The following is a 24,561-nucleotide window of genomic DNA, read 5'->3' on the forward strand; positions in this document are numbered from 1 at the left end:
AAACGTGAATGGATTAAATGCTCCAACCAAAGGACACAGGCTTGCTGAATGGATACAAAAACAAGGCCCATATATATGCTGTCTACAAGAGACCCACTTCAGACCTAGGGACACATTCAGACTGAAAGTGAAAGGATGGAAAAAGATATTCCATGCAAATGGAAATCAAAAGAAAGCTGGAGTAGCAATACTCATATCAGATAAAGTAGACTTTAAAATAAAGACTGTTACAAAGACAAGGAAGGACACGTAATGATCAAGGGATCAATCCAAGAAGAAGATATAACAATTATAAATATATATGCACCCAACACAGGAGCACCTCAATTCATAAGGCAACAGCTAACACTTCTAAAAGAGGAAATCGACAGTAACATAATAATAGTGGGGGACTTTAACACCTCACTTACACCAATGGACAGATCATCCAAAATGAAAATAAATAAGGAAACACAGCTTTAAATGACACAATAGACCAAATAGATTTAATTGATAGTTATAGGACATTCCATCCAAAAACAGCAGATTATCCTTTCTTCTCAAATGTGCACAGAACATCCTCCAGGATAGATCACATCTTGGGTCACAAATCAAGCCTCAGTAAATTTAAGAAAATTGAAATCATATCAAGCATCTTTTCTGACCACAATGCTATGAGATTAGAAATGAATTACAGGGAAAAAACCATAAAAAACATGGAGGCTAAACAATACGTTACTAAATAACCAAGAGATCACTGAAGAAATCAAAGAGGAAAACAAAAAATACCTAGAGACAAATGACAATGAAAACACGATGATCCAAAACCTATGGGATGCAGCAAAAGCAGTTCTAAGAGGGAAGTTTATCGCTATACAAGCCTACCTCAAGAAACAAGAAAAATCTCAAATAAACAATCTAAACTTACACCTAAAGGAACTAGGGAAAGAAGAAAAAACAAAACCTAAAGTTAGCAGAAGGAAAGAAATCATAAAGATCAGAGCAGAAATAAATAAAATAGAAACAAAGAAAACAATAGCAAAGATCAATAAAACTAAAAGCTGCTTCTTTGAGAAGATAAACAAAATTGATACTACATTAGCCAGACTCATCAAGAAAAAGAGGGAGAAGACTCAAATCAATAAAATTAAAAATGAAAAAGGAGAAGTTACAACAGATGCTGCAGAAAAACAAAGCACCCTAAGAGACTACTACAAGCAACTCTATGCCAACAAAATGGACAACCTGGAAGAAATGGACAAATTCCTAGAAAGGTATAACCTTCCAAGACTGAACCAGGAAGAAATAGAAAATATGAACAGACCAATCACAAGTAATGAAATTGAAACTGTGATTAAAAACCTTCCAACAAACAAAAGTCCAGGACCAGATGGCTTCACAGGTGAATTGTATCAAACATTTAGAGAAGAGCTAACACCCATCCTTCTCAAACTCTTTCAAAAAATTGCAGAGGAAGGAACACTCCCAAACTCATTCTATGAGGCCACCATCACCCTGATACCAAAACCAGAGAAAGATACTACAAAAAAAGAAAATTACAGACCAATATCACTGATGAATATAGATGCAAAAATCCTCAACCAAATACTAGCAAACAGAATCCAACAACACATTAAAAGGATCATACACCATGATCAAGTGGGACTTATCCCAGGGATGCAAGGATTCTTCAACATATGCAAATCAGTCAATGTGATACACCATATTAACAAACTGAAGAATAAAAACCATATAATCATCTCAATACATGCAGAAAAAGCTTTTGACAAAATTCAACACTCATTTATGATAAAACCTCTGTAGAAAGTGGGCATAGAGGGAACCTAACTCAACATAATAAAGGCCACATATGACATATCCACAGCGAACATCATTCTCAATGGTGAAAAACTGAAAGCATTTCCTCTAAGATCAGGAACAAGACAAGGATGTCCACTCTCACCAGTATTATTCAACATAGTTTTGAAGTCCTAGCCATGGCAATCAGAGACAAAAAAGAAATAAAAGGAATCCAAATTGGAAAAGAAGAAGTAAAACTGTCACTGTTTGCAGATGACATGATACTATACATAAAGAATCCTAAAAATGCCAGCAGAAAACTACTAGAGCTCATCAACGAATATGGTAAAGTTGCAGGATACAAAATTAATGCACAGAAATCTCTTGCATTCCTATATGCTAATGATGAAAAATCTGAAAGAGAAATTAAGGAAACACTCCCATTTACCATAGCAACAAAAAGAATAAAATACCTAGGAATAAACCTAGCTAGGGAGACAAAAGACCTGTATGCAGAAAACTATAAGACACTGATGAAAGAAATTAAAGATGATACCAATAGATGGAGAGATATAACATGTTCTTGGATTGGAAGAGTCAATATTGTGAAAATGACTATGCTACCCAAAGCAATCTACAGATTCAATGCAATCCCTATCAAATTCCCAGAGGCATTTTTTACAGAACTAGAACAAAAAATCTTAAAATTTGTATGAAGACACAAAAGACCCCGAATAGTCTAAGCAGTCTTGAGGAAAAAAAACAGAGCTGGAGGAATCAGACACCTTGACTTCAGACTATACTACACAGCTACAGTAATCAAGATAATATGGTACTGGCACAAAAAAAGAAACATAGATCAATGGAACAGGATAGAAAGCCCAGTGATGAACCCACGTACCTATGGTCAACTAATCTATGACAAAGGAGGCAAGGATATACAATGGAGAAAAGACAGTCTCTTCAATAAGTGGTGCAGGGAAAACTGGACAGCTACATGTAAAAGAAAGAAATTAGAACACTCCCTAACACCACACACAAAAATAAGCTCAAAATGGATTCGAGACCTAAATGTAAGACCTCTTAGAGGAAAACATAGGAAGAACACTCTTTGACATAAATCACAGCAAGATCTTTATTATCCACCACCTAGAGTAATGGAAATAAAACCAAAAATAAACAAATGGGACCTAATGAAACTTAAAAGCTTTTGCACAGCAAAGGAAACCATAAACAAGACGAGAAGACAACCCTCAGAATGGGAGAAAATATTTGCAAACGAATCAACGGACAAAGGATTAATCTCCAAAATATATAAACAGCTCATGCAGCTCAATATTAAAGAAACAAACAACCCAATCCAAAACTGGGCAAAAGACCTAAATAGACATTTCTCCAAAGAAGACATACAGATGACCAAGAAGCACATGAAAAGCTGCTCAACATCACTAATTATTAGAGAAATGCAAATCAAGACTACAATGAGGTATCACCTCACACCAGTTAGAATGGGCATCATCAGAAAATGTACAAACAACAGATTCTGGAGAGGGTGTGGAGAAAAAGGAACCCTCTTGCACTGTTGGTGGGAATCTAAATTGATACAGCCACTATGGAGAACAGTATGGAGGTTCCTTAAAAAACTAAAAATAGAATTACCATATGATCCAGCAATCCCACTACTGAGCATATACCCAGAGAAAACCATAATTCAAAAAGACACATGTACCCCAATGTTCATTGCAGCACTATTTACAATAGCTAGGTCATGGAAGCAACCTAAATGCTCATCAACAAACGAATGGAAAAGAAGATGTGATATATATATACAATGGAATATTACTCAGCCATAAAAAGGAACGAAATTGAGTCATTTGTTGAGACGTGGATGGATCTAGAGACTGTCATACAGAGTGAAGTAAGTCAGAAAGAGAAAAACAAATATCGTATATTAACGCATGTATGTGGAACCTAGAAAAATGGTACAGATGAATCGGTTTGCAGGGTAGAAGTTGAGACACAGATGTAGAGAACAAACATATGGACACCAAGGCAGGAAAGCCGTGGTGGGATGGGGAGGGTGGTGTGCTGAATTGGGCGATTGGGTTTGACATGTATACACTGATGTGTATAAAATTGATGACTAATAAGAACCTGCTGTATAAAAAAATAAATTAAATAAAATTCAAAAATTCAAAAAACTGTCACCTATTAACAAATTCCTACCATTCAGATTCTGATAAAAGAAAAGAAATATGGCTTTTCCTAGCCTTCTGAAAGACAGTCCTAACTGGAGAATAAGGAAAGTTGAAAACCTTAATTTGTAGTGCAATCATCTTTTTTTTTTTATTATTTTAAAATTTATTTATTTATTTATTTATGGCTGTGTTGGGTCTTCGTTGCTGTGCGTGGGCTTTCTCTAGTTGTGGCGAGCAGGGGCTACTCTTCCGTGTGGTGCGCGTGCTTCTCATTGCGGTGGTTTCTCTTGTTGCGGAGCACGGGCTCTAGGCATGTGGGCTTCAGTAGTTGTGGCATACAGGCTCAAGTTGTGGCTCGCAGGCTCTAGAGCACAGGCTCAGTAGTTGTTACACATGGGCTTAGTTGCTCCACGGCATGTGGAATCTTCCTGGACCAGGGCTTGAACTCGTGTCCCCTGCATTGGCAGGCAGATTCTTAATCACTGCGCCACCTGGGAAGTCCCCGTGATAATCTTTTAAATCAAACCAGTAAGCTCAATCTCCACCCTAAATAAGTTTGCCTGCCTTCTCAGTGTGCACAAATACATACATTCACACGTGCAAACATCCCTCCCTTGTCTCAACCACACTTACAGACACACACAGGCACACAAGCAGGCACACTCCCACTTACTTTCCCAGTCTTTAAAGTTTTTGAGTCAAACATTCTACAGAACACGCAAGTTTTTAGTCTTCCCCAATTTAAAGGGGAAGCAAGGAACCCAGTCGGATTCAGATTCACTACTGAAAACTTATTTCAAGTCAATTGACTTGGTAGCCAAGCCACTGTTACAGTCTGGAGCTCTGTCCTGAAAAGATAAATGGACGGAATAATCCCCTGATGGGCATTGGTATTGTTCCTTTAGGCAGCAGGTTACAATTTGAAGTGTGAAGTCTGTGTTCTTTTACTTCCCTCAGATTTGCATTTTTCCATTAGAAAACTGAAACCCATGTTTATCAGCTGCATCTTCAGCATATGAGATGGAGGAAACAACAGTTTCAGATGAAAATGATCAGGCATCTTGCCATAAACATGACAGTCAATATTCACCTACGACGCCAAGGCCAGGATGACTTTTAAAAATTATAGCCACAGAATTGTAAAAAATATTAAGGGCAGGAAACAAATCTAAGCTACTCTTTGTCAGTTACATGTCATGGCGGTGTGTACTCAGTCATGGCTGTTTGTACAGAAAACAACCTCAATTCAAAGTGTGAGTTAGATATTAGATGATTAGAATGAGAGGGATGCATTTTAGGTCAGTGAACTCCAACTATAGAAAGGACAGTGAAACATTTATAAAGTAATTACATATGTGCCCTGGAGGATGATGTCAAACTGTTTGATAAAGAGAGAGAGAGAATCTCATTGAATCCTTACAATAGCTGTGTAAGGTAAGTTTTAGTATCCAGACTTTAAAGATGGGGAAACTGATACTAAGAGAGTTAGGATAAATTGGCTAGAGCTTAAATTCAAACCTCTATCATTCTTACTCTAAAGCCATGATCCTCTTACTACAACTGGGAGCCCACAGTAGAAATCTCAATTGAGAAATCAGGATGAAGAGAAGTATATATTCTGGAGAAGATGTGTGTACACTGACATGGATTTAAACCTATGAAATAGGCATAAGAGCCTGTGCTAATAAGAGAATATACTTTTAAATGGAAACAAGATTGGCACATACCACCTCACTTTATTTACATAATTGAATTTTGCATATTAGATTTAATCAAAATGAATAGAGAAAGGAAAATACTAGGTTCCATATGGAATTGACGGTAGACTTTAAGTTGCAGAGATAATACAATTGCATAGAAATTGTACTAGTTCATAATTTTAATTGGATAGGTTTTATCAGTGCTCTAGAAATCTGAGTATGATAGTGATATTTGTGGGAAAAGACACTATCTAAAAGTGTCTTTTAGATTTTAGTATTAGATTAGATTAGATTTAAAGTATTAGATTTTAGTCACTGATAGCATATATCTATGACAACATTTTCCACATTGTACTCCATGGACCATTGCTCATAAAACAAAACAGAACTCCAGGATTCAAATCATTTAGAGAAACAAGTTAACAACACAGGGAATTTCTTGACTGCATGTGTGTAAATGTAAATCTCCAAGAAGGAGGCAAAGCAGGTCAGGATACACAAATGTCCTTGTCCAAGGGATGCTGGTTTCATTGAGCACATAGCACAGCCTGTTTTCTGTAAGGAAGAACTTGGGAAATGTTTGCCTATATGCAATTATTGGCTAAGAAAAAGTTTGGCAGGAGTTAAGAATATGAAAGTTGAGAAGAACGTTGAACTGTTCAATAACCTTCACAAATTGTCAAGTCTAACTTTATTCTTTCACCTTTGGGCCTGAGAGGACCTGGGTAATCCTCAACAGCCATTAACATGAGATTCCCATTTCCTTCCATTCTCCATAACTCAACTTCTTTGACCTTCCTTAGAACTAAAGTATCCAAACTCAGGATGATTGACCTTGTAATTACACATGGTTTAATGTTTCCTTTTCCCCTCAAATTAAAGTAGGAGGCCATTTCTTCTACCTGATTTCATTTAAACAACTTCCTATTGATCTTTGGTGAGGTATGAGGAAATCATGGTGAAAGGATTTTGAAGCTCAGTTGGCATAAGTGTAGATTTAAATCTTTTCATCGTGATGGATTTGGGGCATGTTTTATGCATTTGGTTTGAGCTCAGTAGACTACCCCCAAAGTGTCCAATAAATGATCTGCAGTAACTTACAAAGTGGACAGATACAAAAGCTCTGAGGAAGTGCACGCAGAGGTATGGAAAGATAGAATTTCACCTTCATGTTTCCTTCCTCGCATCATAACCTTGAAGGGATTCTTTGTCCTCCATGATGGGTGTTGATTAATTCTCAGAGAGCAGTTGGGAATTGTGTTCTGTGTTACATAGACAAGATAATGAGCCCAATTTCAGAGTGGAATTGTCTGTACAACTGGGAGGTGGGCTATGAAGTCGGAGAGAAATGCCACTTCCTGGAAATTCAGTCATGTTATCAAGCATGCTGATGCTGATTATGGAAAAGAAGACATTGGGTGAGAGAATTCGAATTGGTTGAACACCTACCTACCGCATACTAGGCTCACTATGCCAACTGCTTTCCCAGCATTAGAATTTTAACCTGTATCACAAGCCTGCAAAGTAAATATCACTGACCTCATTCCAGCCCCAGAGGCAAAATAATGACCTGAGTTACAAAGGTGGGAGTGGCAGACCGTAATCTCTAAATTGTTTAATTCTAAAAGTTCACATTCTTCTGATGTAAAACACTGCCTTCAGTGAAAGGGGGATCTTAACCCTTGGTCTTATTTTATATATTATCTATGATGAGACCAAGAGCTAACTGAGCAGCCCCACCCTTTTCTGGAGACTGTAAGAAGGACACAATTTGGGAAATAAAACTACTCATTTTCTAAAACGAAGGAACGTGCCAAAAGTCAACTTCACCTCAGCCTGGGTGCCCACCAAAAGCAGACTCTAGAGCCTAAATACTTAGCAAAGGTCTTCAGTGGGCATGTCACATGCCAAGATACTGTGGATACGGACATGAAATGAAATAGCCCCCAGCCTCAAGTGCTCACACTATAATGGGACCACACAGGCAAGCCTCCTTTTCCCAGAAAACACCAGTAGAGCTTAATCTGTAGTAATTTCAAGCCAAATGGGTTTGATTTTTTTCTCCTTCTGGATTGACTATAAGAACAAATGTAAAGTGTAAAGCTTGATAAACTTTTACATATGTTTACACATGTGTAACCACCATTTCAGTTGAAACACAGATCCTTTCCAACACCCCAGAAGGTTCCCTCATGCCCCTCCCAATCAGCACCATTCCCCAGAGTAACCAACTGGTCTTATTTCTAGCACCACAGATTAATTTTGCTTATTCTTGAACTTTATATAATGGAATCACACAGCTCATGCCCTTTTGAATCTGGCTTAATTTACTCAACATTACATTTGTGAGGGTCACCCATACCACTGCATATAGCAGTAGTTTGTTCTCTCCCATTGCTGTGTGGTGTGTAAAGGCACCACAATGTATTTATCCATTACACTGTGAATGGGCATTTGGGTTGTTTCCTGTTTGGGCTCTTAAGAATAAAGCTGATATGAACAGTCTTATACATACATGTGTTTAGTGGAATTGCTTAGGCCATAGGATAAGCCTATGTTCAGCTTTAATATACCACCAGGCACTATTCCAAGAATATCTGTACAAAGTCATTTTTAACCAGCGTGGACTCCTACCAGCAACGGAGGAGCATTCCCATTGCTCCACATTCTCACCAACATTTGGTATGGTTCGTCCTTTTAATTTTAGCCATTCTGATGGGGATGGAGTAGCAGCTTTTGTGGTTTAAATTTCCATTTCCCAGTGGTCTAATTATGGTAGGCACCTTTTCATAAGCTTATGGGCTATTTGGAGTTCCTTTCTTGTGGAGTGCCTGCAGAAGTTTTTTGAAATGAGTTTGATGCAGCTTGTGATGAGCCAACTTTATTTCCAGCTTCACGTTGCATAAGATTTACTAAAAGGCGTTTCTTCTCTCCAGCCCTTCCCACCCACTCTAGTCCCCCCCCACCACCACCACCGCCACCCACGGTGAAGAGCTTGTGTCAGCTAGAGACGGGGAACTGTACTTTAGGCTCAAGGGGAAAACCCAGTTTCACCTAGAAAACTGAAACAGATGATGACACTTCGGAAGGGTTCATCTCTGCCTGCTTGCTTTCTGCTTTGGTGCCCGTTTCACGTATCTATTACAGCTCTGTGATTTTTCGGGCATGAAAGAACTGAGCGCATGCTCTATCTCCCAGCGCGCCAGAAATACGGCATTACATACATTTTACAAACCTAAATTACTGTGAGCCTTGCAACCAATACCCCAAGTATTGATTTAAACATGTCTTTTTTGCAACATGTCCCCCTGCACACTCTGGGGAACATAAAGTGACCCATAAATCTTCTGGAAGGGCCACTCATTTTCCCTTCTGCTGTCACCAAGTCACAGAACCATTCCTCCCTGGGTGCTTCCAAGATTTGAAATCAGCCGGTTGGCTGGCTGAGAGAAGAAAGCTTCAGTTGAAGCAGACTGCTGTAGGCCTTCTGCTGACAGTGCTGTCTGATCTCCCCTTAGGCTATTTCTAAAAATAATAATAAGCCACGGTTTCTCTTCCTATCACCCTTCTCCCACAGTGGAGAGTTCAAAGAGGTTCTAGCATTAATTCATTCATTCCACAGAAGCCTTCTGAGGTAAGGAAGAGTTTGCTATCCCAGGTTCTGAGAAGGATTTTAGGGACTGAGGTGTATGTGTGTTCCAGGTAACGGAGAAAAACAGACAGATGGAGAGTGGCTTCATGAAATCCATTCCATCACTGACCTATGGAGTCAGAAGACTTTGGAGCTGGAAGGAGCCATCTAGTAGAAACCACTATTTTCAGGTGAAGAAGCTCACATCCAAAGGGCTTGGGGGCTGCCCAAGATCACACAGAGAAGGGGTTGGGTGGCGGGGGGGGGGGTCCCACCCAAAATCATGGAAAAACTTTGTGACTGAAAAGGACAAGACCCAGGTTTTCTGACTTTCAATCCAGTGATCCAAGAGATTAAACATCAACAACATCAAGAAAAACAGGCCTGAGGAAGAAAAGGTAAACTGTTATCATCCTTAAGATTCCAAGGTAGTGAAGCCAAAGTTTAGCTCAAAATTTTGGAGGAACTTTTGCCTCTGGTGGGTCAAAAAGGGAATAAGCAGTGGATTAGAACCCAGATCTGACTGATGCCAGAGTCCTCTCTGAACCCGCCCCCCCAACTGGTAGGTAAATATTTGAAGTGTTTTACAATGCTCTAAGAAAGTACTTGGGAATCTTCTTTAAAAGATACTAGAAAACTAGACAATTGGTTTAAGGGTGAAGTGGGAAAGAAAATCTTTTTCTTTTCATTTCATACCCTTTTTACTGTTTGAATACTTGTTAACCATTATGAACATATTACTGTAATTGTCTAAAATAAAGAAGTGGTTGGGGGGCTTCCCTGGTGGCACAGTGGTTGAGAGTCCGCCTGCCGATGCGGGGAACGCGGGTTCGTGCCCGGGTCCGGGAGGATCCCACATGCTGCGGAGCAGCTGGGCCCGTGAGCCACGGCCGCTGGGCCTGCGTGTCCGGAGCCTGCGTGTCCAGAGCCTGTGCTCTGCAACAGGAGAGGCCACAGCAGTGAGAGGCCTGCGTACCACAAAAAAAAAAAAAGTGGTTGACATATTTTTAAGGATTTTCCTGAACTATAAAATATCATTTAATTAAAATAAAAAACTAAATTATTCTCCTTGCTCAAAATTTGTACCCCCATTTGAGCATTATTTTATCTTCTTTCTATCCAGAGTTCCCTCACCCCATTTTCTCTGACTGTATTTTTCATATATCCTGTGGGTTTGTAACTTGATAATTACAGCTAAAAATATGCTTGCTTCTGCCCACTCCCAATTTATTATTTTTGTAAGCTCTCACTCCATACAATTTCTTCATTATGAAGACTTTGCATAGGGCTTTATAGCCTTGTTAACTCAAGAGACATTTATTGATCACCTTCTGTATGCCAAGCACCTTGTGACTCCGCCAACCACGAATTCTGACCCTTGAGCAAAGTGCTACCACGACGTCAGGGGAATACATAATTAAGTCAGCTAAGATATGCTTGGAGGACACAGAAGAAAGTAAAATGAGTCTGTGGAGGGAGTTAGGGAAGGGTTCATAGAAGAAGTGACCTTGGACCTAGGTCCTGAAAGGTGAACTGAGTTTTCCAGAAATCAAAGAGGAAACAAATTATTCCAAGAGTGTACAGAGTCAGGAGGCGTGAAGAATGGGATGGAGAAATTGACTCACCAGGATTTTCAAGGGCTGATCCCCAGAAGGAACAAGGCAGTCAGGATGGGAAACCAGAGGACACCAGCCAGGTGGTCGTGGGAGGAGCAGAGCCATAGGGCGGAATAGAGCATGCAGGCAGAAGCAGAAAGGGAGGACAGGTGAGGGACAGGTGAGGAGAGAGAAAGGAGAGAGCGGCTGTAGAACGTTTCACCACATGGGGTTCTAGATAAGCCCCTGCGCCATCCTCCAAAAGGAAAATCTGCTATCAGTCTAGAAGCACCCCTTTGGTGACAAAACTGTATAAAGTCACTCAAGGACGTGATGACTATACAAGAGGGAGAGAGGATACTTTGGGGCACGAGTGGTAGTGATTGGCCAGGGCACGTGGGAGCCTCTGCAGTGCTCAGCAGTGGCCACAATGGTGTTTGCCATATAAATAACTCATTAGGTAGCTTGCTTTGGTAGTTTCAGTATTTATGTTTATTTTACAATGGGAAAGGTGACCAACATCTGGATTAAAGAGGTGTCTCCTTTCTCAAGGCCTTGGGATGGATTGTGGGCATGTGGGGGGTGGGGGTAAGCCTCCAGGGGCTCGGTCACACCGCAGACACACGTGGACACAGTCCTCGGAAGGGCACTGGGGTGGAGAGGGGGTGGGGGGCAGCAAAGAGGTCCAGACTCATGACTGAGGAGGGAGGGAGGCAAGTTGGGAAGCCCTGGAGACCCCAGGGGAAGTGGGTCCGTTCCTGAGTCAGCATCACGACCTCCCGAAGCTCAGGTGACAATGACCAGACCCTCTGCTCATGGGCAGGGAATGAGAGCAACACCATTCTGGGCCAAAGGAGAACCCAAGCCCTCCCCACTCCAGCGTGGAATGACCCGAGGGCACTTCCTCAACCAAGGATTGATCACCTTTCAAAAAACAAACAGGATATCTACATCTGTGACTCTACTTGAGGGGAGGGGGAAGGGACAAATTAGGAGATTGGGATGGACATACACACACTACTATATATAAAATAGATAGCTAAAATGGACTTACCGTATAACACAGAGAACTCTACTCAATACTCTGTAATGGCCTATATGGGAAAAGAAGCTAAAAGAGAGTGGATATATGCATATGTATAACTGATTCACTTTGCTGTACATCTGAAACTAACACAACCTTGTAAATCAACTATATGCCAATAAAAATTAAAAAAAAAAAGAAAAAGAAGCAGGAGGATGGAGCCACCTTATCTGACCTTCCTTTGTGGCTGGGACAGGGCGTCCATTCTGGCTCTCTGGCTCAGAACCCTTGAAGTGCTTGTCCCCAGGGAACAAAGGATGATCTCTAATGGTTCAGGGAGGGAAGTAAACACAGTCCCCTGTGGGGACACTAAGAGGACACTCCTGTCCCCCAGGCCCACCTATCCTGGGAATGTACCATGCAGGCTGCCCCAAGGGCACGGCTGGATTCAGAGCATCCTCCCTCCTCTGCTCAGGCCCCCACTTCCTTTCTTCATCTTGACCCCGCGGGGTCAACACCACAGGACAGTCAAACGAGCACTTGCATCCCAGGGTCAGACTGAACGGGATCCAAGGAGACCAGGGCCTTGCCACGTAGGACCTCCATGGCCTTGAGTAAGTCCCTTAGTCTCTCTGGTCCTCCCCTGGGCAGTGAAGACACACCTCGCTCTGAGGGTTCACGCATGATGAGGTCTTCTCTACGATGTACCTTGCTCAGGGCCTGGCACTTACTAGACCCTCTGCGACTGTTGTTTTTAGTTAGGTAGAACTCATAAGTGATTTTTTAAAAACCCAGAATGAGATAACCTCTGGAAATGATCAGCAGTGCCTAAGGGTGGTAAGGATAGGAAGGAACCAGAATTCTTGGTGGGAAGGTGAAGTGGTCCAACAACCTTGGAAAGCTGTTCACCAGGATCTACTGAATGGGCACCCCTAGAACTCAGCATTTCCATCCCTAAGTGTCTACACACCCAACACAACACAGGCTATATATCCCAAGAGATAAGATGGCCACTGCAGCATTTTCCACAATAGCCAGAAACTGGAAGGTACCCAAATATCCATCAGCAGCAGATTAAATAAATAAGCGGTGGTGTATTCCCACAATGGACTATTACCCAGTTGTGAGATTAAATCAATTCCGACTTGATTCAATAGCATGAATGAACCACCTTCGCCAAGTGTTGGGCTAAAGAAGCACAGACACAAAGGAACACATCTCATCGCATCCATTTACGTGTATATTTCAAAAAACCAGACAAAACTCGCCTATGGGTTGGGAGTCAGGAAAGCGGTCACTCCTGGGGCAGACCCAATGGGTTGGTGATGGGGAAGGGATGGGCCAGGGGGCTCTGGAGTTCTGGAAGATTCCATTTCTTGATCTGGGTGGTGGTTCCTGGGAGGTCTCTGGTGTGTTCCCTTCGTGATAATTCAATAAGCTATGCACTGGTTATGTGTACCTTTTTCTAAGGATGTTATACTTGAATTTTTTACAAAGAAAGGATGTGTAAAAAAAGAATCAAGCAATTACATCCTGGTACACCCCAAGATATAAACTCCATCCCATATAATCAACTGTCCATCTTTTCCCAGAGCTTCCAGAAAGATTGCTTCTCAACAGGAATAGCTGACCATTACTGAGCACTAACTCTGTGCCCACATGCCTCTCAAGGAGTTACATGGATTAATTTCTTTAATCCTTTTAACACTTTATGAGTAGAATGACCACACTTCTCCAGACACTGGGTGGAGTCTCAGTTTATTCCTGTTATCCCAGCAAAATTATTAATAGCACTTCCCCTCTTTTAATCTCAAAAGTGCCTGGGTTTAAAGGCTAAATTACATATTGACCCTGCCTATGAGGCTATGAGATGGGCCAAATTATTATCATTTCCTTTTTTTTTTTTTTTTAGCAACACACAGAGAAGTTTGGTCATTTGCCCAAGGACACAGAGCTAGTAAGTAGTAAAGTCAGAATTTGAACCCAGAGTCTGGCTCCTCACCACTAGGATATATTGTCTTTTTTGTCCAAATTTCATTATTCTTGAGGTTCAGAATTTTTTTTCCTTTTGAAAAAAATTTTTAAAGGGGATCGAAGCATTGCTTGGATTTTTTTTTTATTGGAGCATAGTTGCTTTACAATGTTGTATTTGTCTCTGCTGTACTGCAAAGTGAATCAGTTATACATGTACGTATATCCAGAGATGCAGAAATTTCTTGATGTCTAACTTTTCTTCTGTTGTTGCAATTTTAACCTATTCTCTGTCGCTGGGAATTTCCTGAAAATAGGCGAGTTGCTCATTTCCCACGATGAGCCCCACGGCTGATCCAGCTCACATACAACAGCCTCTCCACACGTCTGGGAAATGAGTGGAACCCATCTTCTCCCGTCTCTTTTTAAAACAATATAAATATACTCCCTTTCCCATTTACATTTTTCCTCATGCAATATATTCCCCAATGTTCTAGTCGTGTCTGTGAATCTGTTTCCCACTTTTCCACTCGTTCATCCAGCAAATCATACAACGAGCCCTGCTCTGTGCCAGGCACTGCCGGTCTAGCCGGCAACAAAGTGGTCATAAACAAGACGAGTGCAGCCCGTGTTCTCAGAAGTCAGTGGTCCAGTAGGGAAAATGACACTGAAGAAATGATGACACGAACAATTATTCACTAAAACCATGATAAGGGCTGTGAAGGGTGTTCCAGAGGACTTGACCTGATGGGATGAAGTGCCAGCAAAGGCTTCTAGACAGAATGACATTTGGGTCAAGTCCTGAAAGATAATGATGGGCTCTGCCTGGAAGAGGAAGCAGGGAAGGGGATTCCAGGCAAAAGGAAAAGGATAAGCAGAGACCCTTGAGGATGGAAGGAGTTTGGACTGTTCAAGGAACCAAAGAACAGCCTGAGGGCCCAGAGCCCAGTGACAGGGGAGCATTGTCCTGGAAGATGAGTAAAGCAGGCAGGGGAAGCTGGATCTTACAGGGCCTGAGGCCCAGAGAGTTCTCGGTGCAGTGGGAAGCGATTGGACTCATTCAGCAGAGAAGGGCCCAGCCCTGCCTGCCTGCAGTGCTTCAGTTCCTGGCTTTCAAATCACTGAGAGTTCCAGCTAAATGAACAAGGAGGTCACCTGCATTCACCCATGTAACCTGAGTACAGAATATTTTTAGAATGTTTTAAGGACAGTTTTACAAATGAACAGCCTACCCCAAATGCCCTTTGCTACCAGAAACTTCGTCTTTTTCAGTAACACATTGCCAACTGGTCCACAGAGACTAAATCTGCCGAGAGTCCTGGATCACAGCCCCCAGTGGCCTGATTCCAGGCTCACCCTGTGGTCTATTGCGCCCGAAGACCACGATTTCCACAAGCAACAGGGCAGTACCCGCTGCAGTTGGGCGATGCGACGGTCCTGCCTAGGTTCAGCCTCTGTCTCAAAAACTTGGATATTTACTTGTCTTCATATTTACATCTTTATTTATGAATCTATGCCCTTACCTTATTCTAAAAATGATTTAAAGAGGTTTATAAGGGTAGAGAAAATAGAACAAGATAACAGAAAGAGAACATAAATTCAAATGAAGAGGAGAATAAAAGGAAAAACAAGAGGAGGGCCATAGAAATGATTCAAAAATGCCTTCTTAGAGTTCTGTACACTTGGCTCTGAGTTTTCTAACAGCCAATATTGTTGGAATTTGAAGAGACTAATTAATCAGATCCTTCTTTAGAAGGTTCAGAACTAATTAAGAAATTGAGCTGGGAAGAAAATTAAAATACTGTTTCTGTTCTTATGCTGGAAAAGGTGGACTGGAGAACTGGACTTGGGTCTGAGGTCCGAATATTCTTCCCCCTGAAGTGTATTGACTGGGTCCACTGCCCCAGTAGAACTGTGGACAAATACCGACTTAGTAGCAGAACCTGCCTGGCACCTAGCCAGCAGAACCTGCACCACCCATGACCTAGAGGAGGCAAATCTAGAGGATAAGAACACCCTTGCCCTGAGAACTGGTCCCAAAGGAGCAATGAGAAGACTCCAGCAGTGCCCATTGTCCCAATGTCACCAATCGGTTAAATCATGCTCCACCCTGGGAAGGAGGTTATAAAAGACAGAGAGAAGGATGAAAACAAATCTGCAATCAGACCTTTTCAATCCTGTTCAAGAACACAGCTCTCTGCTGCCCTGACCTTAGCAAACATCTATTTTGCATTGCTTCTCAAATTTCTGTGTGCACACAGATTACTCAAAGATTTTTTTTGAAACACAGATTCTGATACATGGGTCTGGGGTGGAGTTGAGATTTTGTACTTCAACAAGCTTCCAGGTGATGCCAACACTGCTGGTCCACATGGAGAGCCTCTAGAACAGGGGTCCTTGACCTGGGTCCACACAGAATTCTCGAATTTAGGGGGCCCATGAACTTGGATTCTAAAAAATATGTATTGATGCATCTTTATTTTTACTAACTTCTAACAGAAACTTAGCATTCCCTTCAATTACGAACGTAGATAACACACCACAGCAGTAGGAGGAGTACCTGTGATTTTTGTCCGCAGTAGAAATCTCAGATCTTGTCAATATCCCTCCATTGCTGCTGCAGATGGCTCTAAATTTCGCTTTATGATCTCTCCAAATATTACCGATGACTGTTTGGGAATTACAGTAGTGATTAGGCCCACTGCTAGCTCTTATTATTTCATGTGTTAATAAAGAGGCATGTACTTTATCCTAGCAAAAATGAACACATTAGGATATTTAAATTTTTTTTCAATAGCTATATTTCAGTACATTTGGTTTCCTTTGTAATGCTATGCATTTTATTTTTATGCAATTAAAAGTATTATAGGCATCACCAGAATGCAGGAGGTACACAGAAACTTAAGAATCCTTGATCAGGAAGGAAGGTTCTACCAGAGGTGGCCTCTACCCCATGGTGGGGAGAGCATGTTCTTAGGCTGGATTCTGAGCCAGACAAGCTGGGTCTCAATCCTCCTTCCTTTGAGGTGTAAGACCCCAGGCAAGTGTTTACCCTCCCTGTGCCTTGAGAGCATGTAATTCAAAGAGGGTGGTTAAAGAATTAAAGGAGTTGCTGTTTTCAAGGTGTAAGAACAGTGCCTGGCTGAGAGTGGGTACCTTACAAGTGTTGGCTAAATAGAGCATAGGAGTACTATATTCAGAATCTCAACTGAACAAGCATCTCTTCAGCACTCACCAAGGAGACAGAGATGACTATTGCAAAATCCCTAAATCCCTGTTCTCACGGAGCCCAAGGGTTCAGCAGGAGAGAGGGCAAGCCAGCAAACTGATCACACGAGGTCAGCAAGCAGCTCATCTGGTGGAAGCAGAGCTGGAGGCTGAGCTCAGTCAACCTGCACCCCCTTACCCGCCCCTCAGCCTCCAGTCCCAGAAGCCTTGGGAACCCCAGGTTCCCCTCAAAACTCAGTTTGAAAACCACTGTTGGAAGCCGTGCATAAGCTGTATTTATCCTGGACGAGTCTGTTTTGTTGTTTAACGGCTTTACTGAAATATGAATGACATACAACAAGCTGCACATGAAGTGCACAACTGGATAAGTACACACCTATGGAACTAGCACCACATCTAGAAAAGGAACACAGGCATCGCACCCAAGGTTGTCTCACCCATTTGTAACCCTCTCTCATCCCTGTCTGCCCCTCCCCAGCTCCCTACTCCTCCACCCCCACCCCCATCCCAGGCAACCATTGTTTGGCTATTTAAATGAATTACAAAGAAATAAAATTAAAAATCACTTCTTCTGTAGCGCTAGTCATGTTTCAAGCGTTCAGTAGCCATGCATGGTTACCATATTGGATGGTGCAGGTAGAGAACATTTCTATCTTCACAGTGTTCTACTGGACAGCACTGCTCTGAATATTAGATCCCTTTCCCTTTTATAGTGCTAGATAAAAGAGGTCCAGATTTCTTCCCAGGCTCACATTTTTTAAAGATGCTTATGGCTACTGAGAGCTTTCTAGGTGCCAAACTACTAAGCTTTTAGCACGTATTTCATTAAATAATCACAATGGCCCTATGAGATAGGAACAGTAAATGTCCTCATTCTCTCAATGGGCAAACCAAGGCTCAGGAAGGTTAAATGGATGGGAGAGCTGGTCCGGCCTCCACGCCTTGCCTTTGCTCTTGCCCTTGCCGTTGTCCTTGCTTTATTTCTGAGGCAGCACAATTCAGTGGTTAAGAGCACAGACTCAGGAGTCTGCCCACACAGGATTCAGTCTGGCTCTACTACCAGGTGTGTGATCCTGGGCAAGTCATCAATTATCTATGCTTCTGTGTCCTCCTCTGTAAAACAAGGATTATAATAAAGCCTGCCCCCTATGGTGGTTGTGAGGATTGAATTCATTAAAATACATAAAGCCTTTAGGAGGGTGCCTGGCACATAGGAGGGTCTATATAAGTGTTTCCTATTTTATACCCTTTTCCTCACTCCCATCCTGAACTGTTTTGTGCAACACACCAGTTTCTCAGAAATAGAAGCACATATCCTGAATAATTGGACATTTACTCATTCCATTATTCCCTCTCTCGACATCTCCCGAGTCCCCACAAAGCACAAGGCCTTCTGGGCTCCGCACTGTGTCACATACAACGATGAATGAAGTCCCCGTGGTTTCAGACTTGATATTTCTGCTCAGGCTTTTCCCTAGTGATCTGTAAGTCACTTCCTTTTCTTTTTAAAGTACACACAAGATGGTTTGAAGAAACAGAAGCACAGAATCATTTTCCCATTCCACTGGCTTTTCAAAAGAGTTAAGTGGTGCTAGGTTACTAATTTGTACCTATTCTCATTCCTTTTTTTACTGCCTTTGAATGCCTCATGTCCCAGTCAGAGCAAGAACGCAGGTGCTTTCTCAAGTAAACTCAAGTAACATATTATCACCGTAAGGATCCTCGTGACAGATTATCATTGCAAGAATCATTAAGTCTTAGCATAAAAGTCCACTAAGGGAAACTTCTTTGGGGAAGAACAGACACACAAAGAAATGCAGATTTTGCCAGACATGAGACTGCCTTTTCTAATAGACAAGACAGTAAGACCCATTCTCAAGGGGTTTTGTCCTTTAGGGAACGATTTCTTCTCCTTTTAGTCTCCACTCTCAGCCCCCTGTCCGCGTTGAACACTTGACTTCCAAGAAAAGACTTTATTTTTCTGATGAAGATGGAAGAGGGTGGTCCACCTCACTCCACTCTCCAGAGGCACCAATATCCCCAGTGCAAATGTCCACTGGTTATGGAACTGAACAAAGAGTCCTTCCAGACCCCCACTGGTATCGCACTGTATGAAACCACATTCCATGACCAGAAAAAGTCCTAAAAACACACATACACATGCATGAACACATACATATGCACACACATGCACATACACACCAACACTTCTTCAGCTTACTTTCAAATGATGTAGTTTCCATTCTAAAGTGACAAAATTTTTATCCAACCTGAGAGTGTTGAGAATTTCTTCCTGATTACTCAAACCAGCATTTTTTAAAAGGATAGAGTTTAGATTAGTAAAACCATAGAATCTATCACATGAGCATGAAAAGTTCTCCTTGGGTACATGTTGATCCTTAGAAACACAATTTTATTTTCTCGGACAATTAGAGGGAGATTATGCCACTGAGTCTAAGAAGGTGGTATCACTTATCATCTCCTGGCATCCAGCCGATAGCTATCTTAATTTTAAAAACCCTAGAGCAGCATTTTCCAATTTGTGTTTTGCAGAACAATAGATCCATGAGGTGTTAGTAAGTATCCCTGGGGAAAAATAAGTGGTTCTGTAAGCAAATAAGTTTAGCAAAAGCTGGGCTGAAAACTTCAACAGGTTTCTTTAGTACAGGACTTCTCAGAGCCTTTAATATGCTAATGTGTGTTATACCCTGGTGGGGTGAACAGGATTAAGGAGAGAAGTTTGTATTATGCATGTATGTAACAACCAATCCATGTTAGCTTTTATAATTATTAGCTATTATGATACAAGGCTTGCTAAACTGACATGTTAAGAGCACACTTCTTCCACAGGACAGCGCTCTAGATTTAACGTTCCACGAAACACACTTTGGGAAAGGCTAACCCAGCTCACTCCATATTGGCATTTAATAAGTATTTTACTCATTTTTGTGAGCAAAGAATTAAGGTAAAATATAATGCAATGTAGAAAAGCACAAAGTACAATAGAATCTTACTCCTGAGATTTACAGCCTCCAAACAAAAATAGATCCTGTTTGGACAGGAATTCATTTATTCTGCCTCCCTCACCAGAACTAATGGTCCTAACAGTTTTATATGGTCCTAAGTACTTTACATCTACCTAAAAATGGATACTTCCATGCATGTGAATCATTTATTAAGAGAACTTTTGGAACACAGAGAAAAGCCCCAGGTTACCTTCATTAGTCTTTCATTCACCCATTCATTCATTGAAATACACACACACACACACACACACACACACACACATACACATACACATATATATAGGTATGTATATAGGAAGACCTGTTATGTATCAGATATTGTTCTAAGCCCTGGCAATAAAATACTGAATCAAGTAGACTACTTCCCTGCCCCCCTGGAGTTTTACATTCTAATGGAGAAGAAAGATGATACACAGATAAATAAGGAAATATAGAGTATGTTAGTATAAGTGCCCTGGAGAAAAACACAGCAGGATGAGGGGCTCAGGGAGTGCCAGAGCGGTGAGGGGCGAGTTGTTATTTTAAGTAAAGGAGCTGGGAAGCCTTCACTGATAAGGTGATATTTGAGCAGAGATCTGAAAGTAGCAAAGGACAAACCGGGCAGAGGGTGGAAAGAACTTGATTGTTGAGTTTGAGTAACGTGGAGAAGAGCGTGGCTGCCGTGGAGCCAGCGGCAGGGTGAGTGAGAGCAGATGAAGCTGCGAGAGGAATGGGCGGGTTTGCAGAAGCATGGATGGACCTAGAGATGATCATATTAGTTGAAGTAAGTCAGATGGGGAAAGACAAATACTATACGATATCACTTACCTGTGGAATCTAGAACACGACACAAACGAACATATCTACAAAACAGAAACAAACTCACAGACATAGAGAACACACTGTGGTTACCAAAGGGGAAAAGTGGGGGGGTATAAATTAGGAGGCTGGGATTAACATATACACACTAATATATATATAATAGATAAATCAACAAGAACCTACTGTATAGCACAGGGAACTATATTCAATATCTTATAATAACTTATAATAGAAAAGAATCTGAAAATGAATATATATAATATACATATATATAACTGAACCACTTTGCTGTACACCTGAAATTAACACAGCATTGTAAATCAACTATACTTCAATAAAAAATAAATAAAATTAAAGTTAAAAAATTTTAAAATAATAAAGAGGAATGGGCAGGAGAGGGCATCAGATCATCTGGGGCATTGTAGGCATTTGTCAAGACTTTGGCTTTTACTCTGAGGAGCCACCGCAGGATCTTGAGCAGAGATCAAGCTGCTTTGTTTTAGAAGGATCATACTCTCTGCTGGATTACGATTAAATATGGTGGCCATGGAGGGCAGAGGTGGGAGCAGGGGGAGCAATCCAGGTACAAAGGACCGTGGTGGCTAGAACTCTAGAGGTAGCAATGGACGGGGCTCCAGGAATGAAATTCCTTATGGGAGAAGTGACACCTGTCAGGCTGCTCATCATTCAACAGGCCCCCTGGGATTGCCGCTGACATGTGGAGGAAGGCTCTCTGTCCGATAGCCATGGCTAATCCTCTTTAGTGAGTAAATCAGCTTGTTAGCAACCTGCCATCTCCTTCCTCTCCAGGAGATACATACAACAAGATATAAATTGAGATGCCTGGTGGATTACCATAGCTACAAGTGCCTGGCAACCAGGACTAGACTGATGGCCATTGATCAATGGGCTCCAGAGTCTCCCCAGGGGTGATGAATGCACTGAAAAGGGCATCCAAGTTCCTGAAACAGTCCAAAGCAGAAAGAAAACCATACAATCATCATCTTGTTCTGCCTGATTGGCTTTTGTCTTGCACAGACAAGGGGCCAGCTCACAGCTCATCATGGGCTCATTCTTCAGATAAGGAACCTCCAAACCAGCCACCAGTAGAATAGGTGCAAGCTCTAAAGGCAGAGACGAAGACACTTTTCATGAAAACAAAGGAGATGAAGGCAGTCAAAGAGATATTTAACAGGTCACTGCTGGCATAGAGAAGGGAGCAGAGAGGGAGCAGGAAAGAGAGTGAGAGGGACTCAGGGTCAGAGACTATGAGCCCTGGGCCAGAATGGCCCGAGGCCTGTTTTTTTGGATATAATGTTTTATTGGAGAAGAGCAGAACTCTATTCGTTTACATATTGTCTATGGCTGCTTTCATAGTGTGATGACAGAGCCTATTGGTATGGCCTACAGAACCTTTCATATGTATTACTTGACCATTTACAAAACAAAAAAGTTTGTCCACTCCTGATCCTATGGCTCCCAGATGGGCTGGAAGACTTGCTCTCCTTGTTCACCAGCGTGCTTGGCTTGGTTCAAGGCACTGAACCATGGTGCGCTGGGAGGTATGCTAAAGAAATACTAACAACTTACAAAGATATAGCCAACATCACTTTCACGATGAGGAGGTAAGAAGTCCTATAACCACAGCTGCAGCTCCTTGTCTCTGCTGGCAAGGTACTGGAGAGAATCTCTGCCTCAGGACCTAACACTACACACAGAGGAGCCAAGAAATTGTGGAAATAGAGACGAGACAGGAGGAGGAGCAAAGTCCTCAAAGGAGAACTATATCAGGACTGTTTCCATCAACTTCACTGCTGTGGACTGAATTATGTCCCACCACCCCCCAAGTTCATATGGAATTCATGTTGAAGCCCTAACCCCCAATGTGTTATGTTTGGAGGTAGGGCCTTTCAGAAGTCATGAGGGTGGGGCCCTCATGATGGGATTAGTGCTCTTGTGAGGAGAGATACCAAAGTGCTAGCATGCTCGCTCGCTCGCTCTCTCTCCCTCTCTCTTCCTCCCTCTCTCCCTCCCTCTCTCTCCCTCCCTCCCTCTCTCTCTCCCTCTCTTTCTCTCTCTCTGCCAAGTGAGGACACAGTGAGAAGACAGCCATCTACAAACCAGAAAGAGGGCTCTCACAGGAACCCAACCATGCTGGCACCCTGATCTCAGACTTCCAGCCTCCAGAACAGTGAGAAAATTAACTTCTGTTGTTTAAGTCACCCAGTCTATGATATTTGTTATGGCAGCCAGAGCCAACAAAGACATTCACCAAAGTGCTGGACCCAACAGAGTGTGACTCTGGGAGCAACAGAGCAGGCATAACTGTGGAGAGAAGACCACAGAAATATCCTATTTCCTCCTCCATTATATGACCAGGACTCTCCTTTTCCTACCTCCAGGAAGTCAAATTTCAATTTTATCTCTTCCAGGCACCCAACCAGGAGACAACTAGGAAAATGGAACTGGTACAAGATGCTGGCTCCAGTTCTCCAAGAAACTCTCCCTAGTTAATGGTCCATGGACATTGCTCAGTGTCCCCCAAGCTTTCCTGCGACGCCTCCATTTGCTGCTAATTATTTTCTGGAAACATAGCTCATAGAAACAGGCTCCAAAAAGCTTCTAAAATAGCCAAGGTACAAAACGTCAAGGATTCTGGTTTCTTTCTTTCTTGCAACCTTAGCTTATTGGAGAGTACTAGTGTTCACCAAAGTTGTCATCTATGTTGGGTTGGGAGAATTTGGAGAGATTTGGTGCCTTCAATAACTCAAACAGCTGCCAAAGACTTTGGGGGACGAAAGGTAAAATAAGATCCATATTGTGGCTTCTCCTACCCCACCCCTCATATCGTATTGACTGAACCAAAGGAAGATAGTGAGATACCTTTTGTCCCCTTGACTTCCTATTACATAAGCTGCAGAAATTCTCTGAAGGTAAGAAATGGTGAGAGGAACAGATATTTTGCTTTACAAGATTCTCCAAACCCTGGGTCTCCTCTGTCAAGCTCTGTAAAGTCTGAGGGCCCCACCCTCATGACTTCTGAAAGGCCAGCTCTTTTATCCTCTGTTGAGAGATGGAATTGAGCTTGATCTGATGACAAAATAATTTAAGATCTTTCTCTAAAAATGTTGGGCCAGGACATGAAAATGCTGTTGACAATGCTGGAATTGTTTCTTGATGCCTTGGAGTGAAACAAATAACTCACCCTTAAAAGGCTGAAGCAATTGTCTCTGGGGTCCTGCACTGTCTGCAGAATGACCATCTGCCCCTTTCTGCTCCTGGGGCCACATGGCAATAAGACGAGCCCATCCCCCAAGCAGTTAATTTTCCTTTTTTGAAGATCTGTGGGTAAGAGTGTATTTTTCCATTACAAGTTCTGCTTTTTTCTTGAGTATTTTCTGTCCTTGACTGTTTATTTCTTCTACCTACTGTTGTGTTGTTAAACCTGAAAAGGGTCTAGTGGGAGAAGAATGTGCACAGGTTCTGATTTCCCTGTGGGAAAAGGAAGTGTAAGGCTCACCAGGTTCTTTCTACTGAGCTGGAAATCAGTGCTATTTGGAATGTTGCCTCTTCTTTTGCAGACTGGTGCACATTAGAACACACAGTTA

The 24,561-nt window shown here is 42.0% G+C and overlaps 1 protein-coding gene across 9 annotated transcripts in view; it reads right to left on the reverse strand.

The window, feature by feature from the left end:
• GADL1 (glutamate decarboxylase like 1) overlaps positions 1-24,561 on the reverse strand; it is a 687,722-nt gene that overhangs the window by 514,439 nt on the left and 148,722 nt on the right. The window contains exon 1 of one of the 9 annotated variants that reach the window (XM_079933922.1): positions 16,459-16,505. The exons of the other annotated variants lie outside the window; for them this stretch is intronic. The gene's annotated coding sequence lies outside the window, so the exon portion shown is untranslated. Of the gene's footprint in view, positions 1-16,458; positions 16,506-24,561 lie in introns of those variants that run through there. 9 annotated transcript variants of the gene reach the window in all.

Source organism: Stenella coeruleoalba, assembly GCF_951394435.1.
Source record: "Stenella coeruleoalba genome assembly, chromosome: 10".
NCBI classification, from domain to species: domain Eukaryota; kingdom Metazoa; phylum Chordata; class Mammalia; order Artiodactyla; family Delphinidae; genus Stenella; species Stenella coeruleoalba.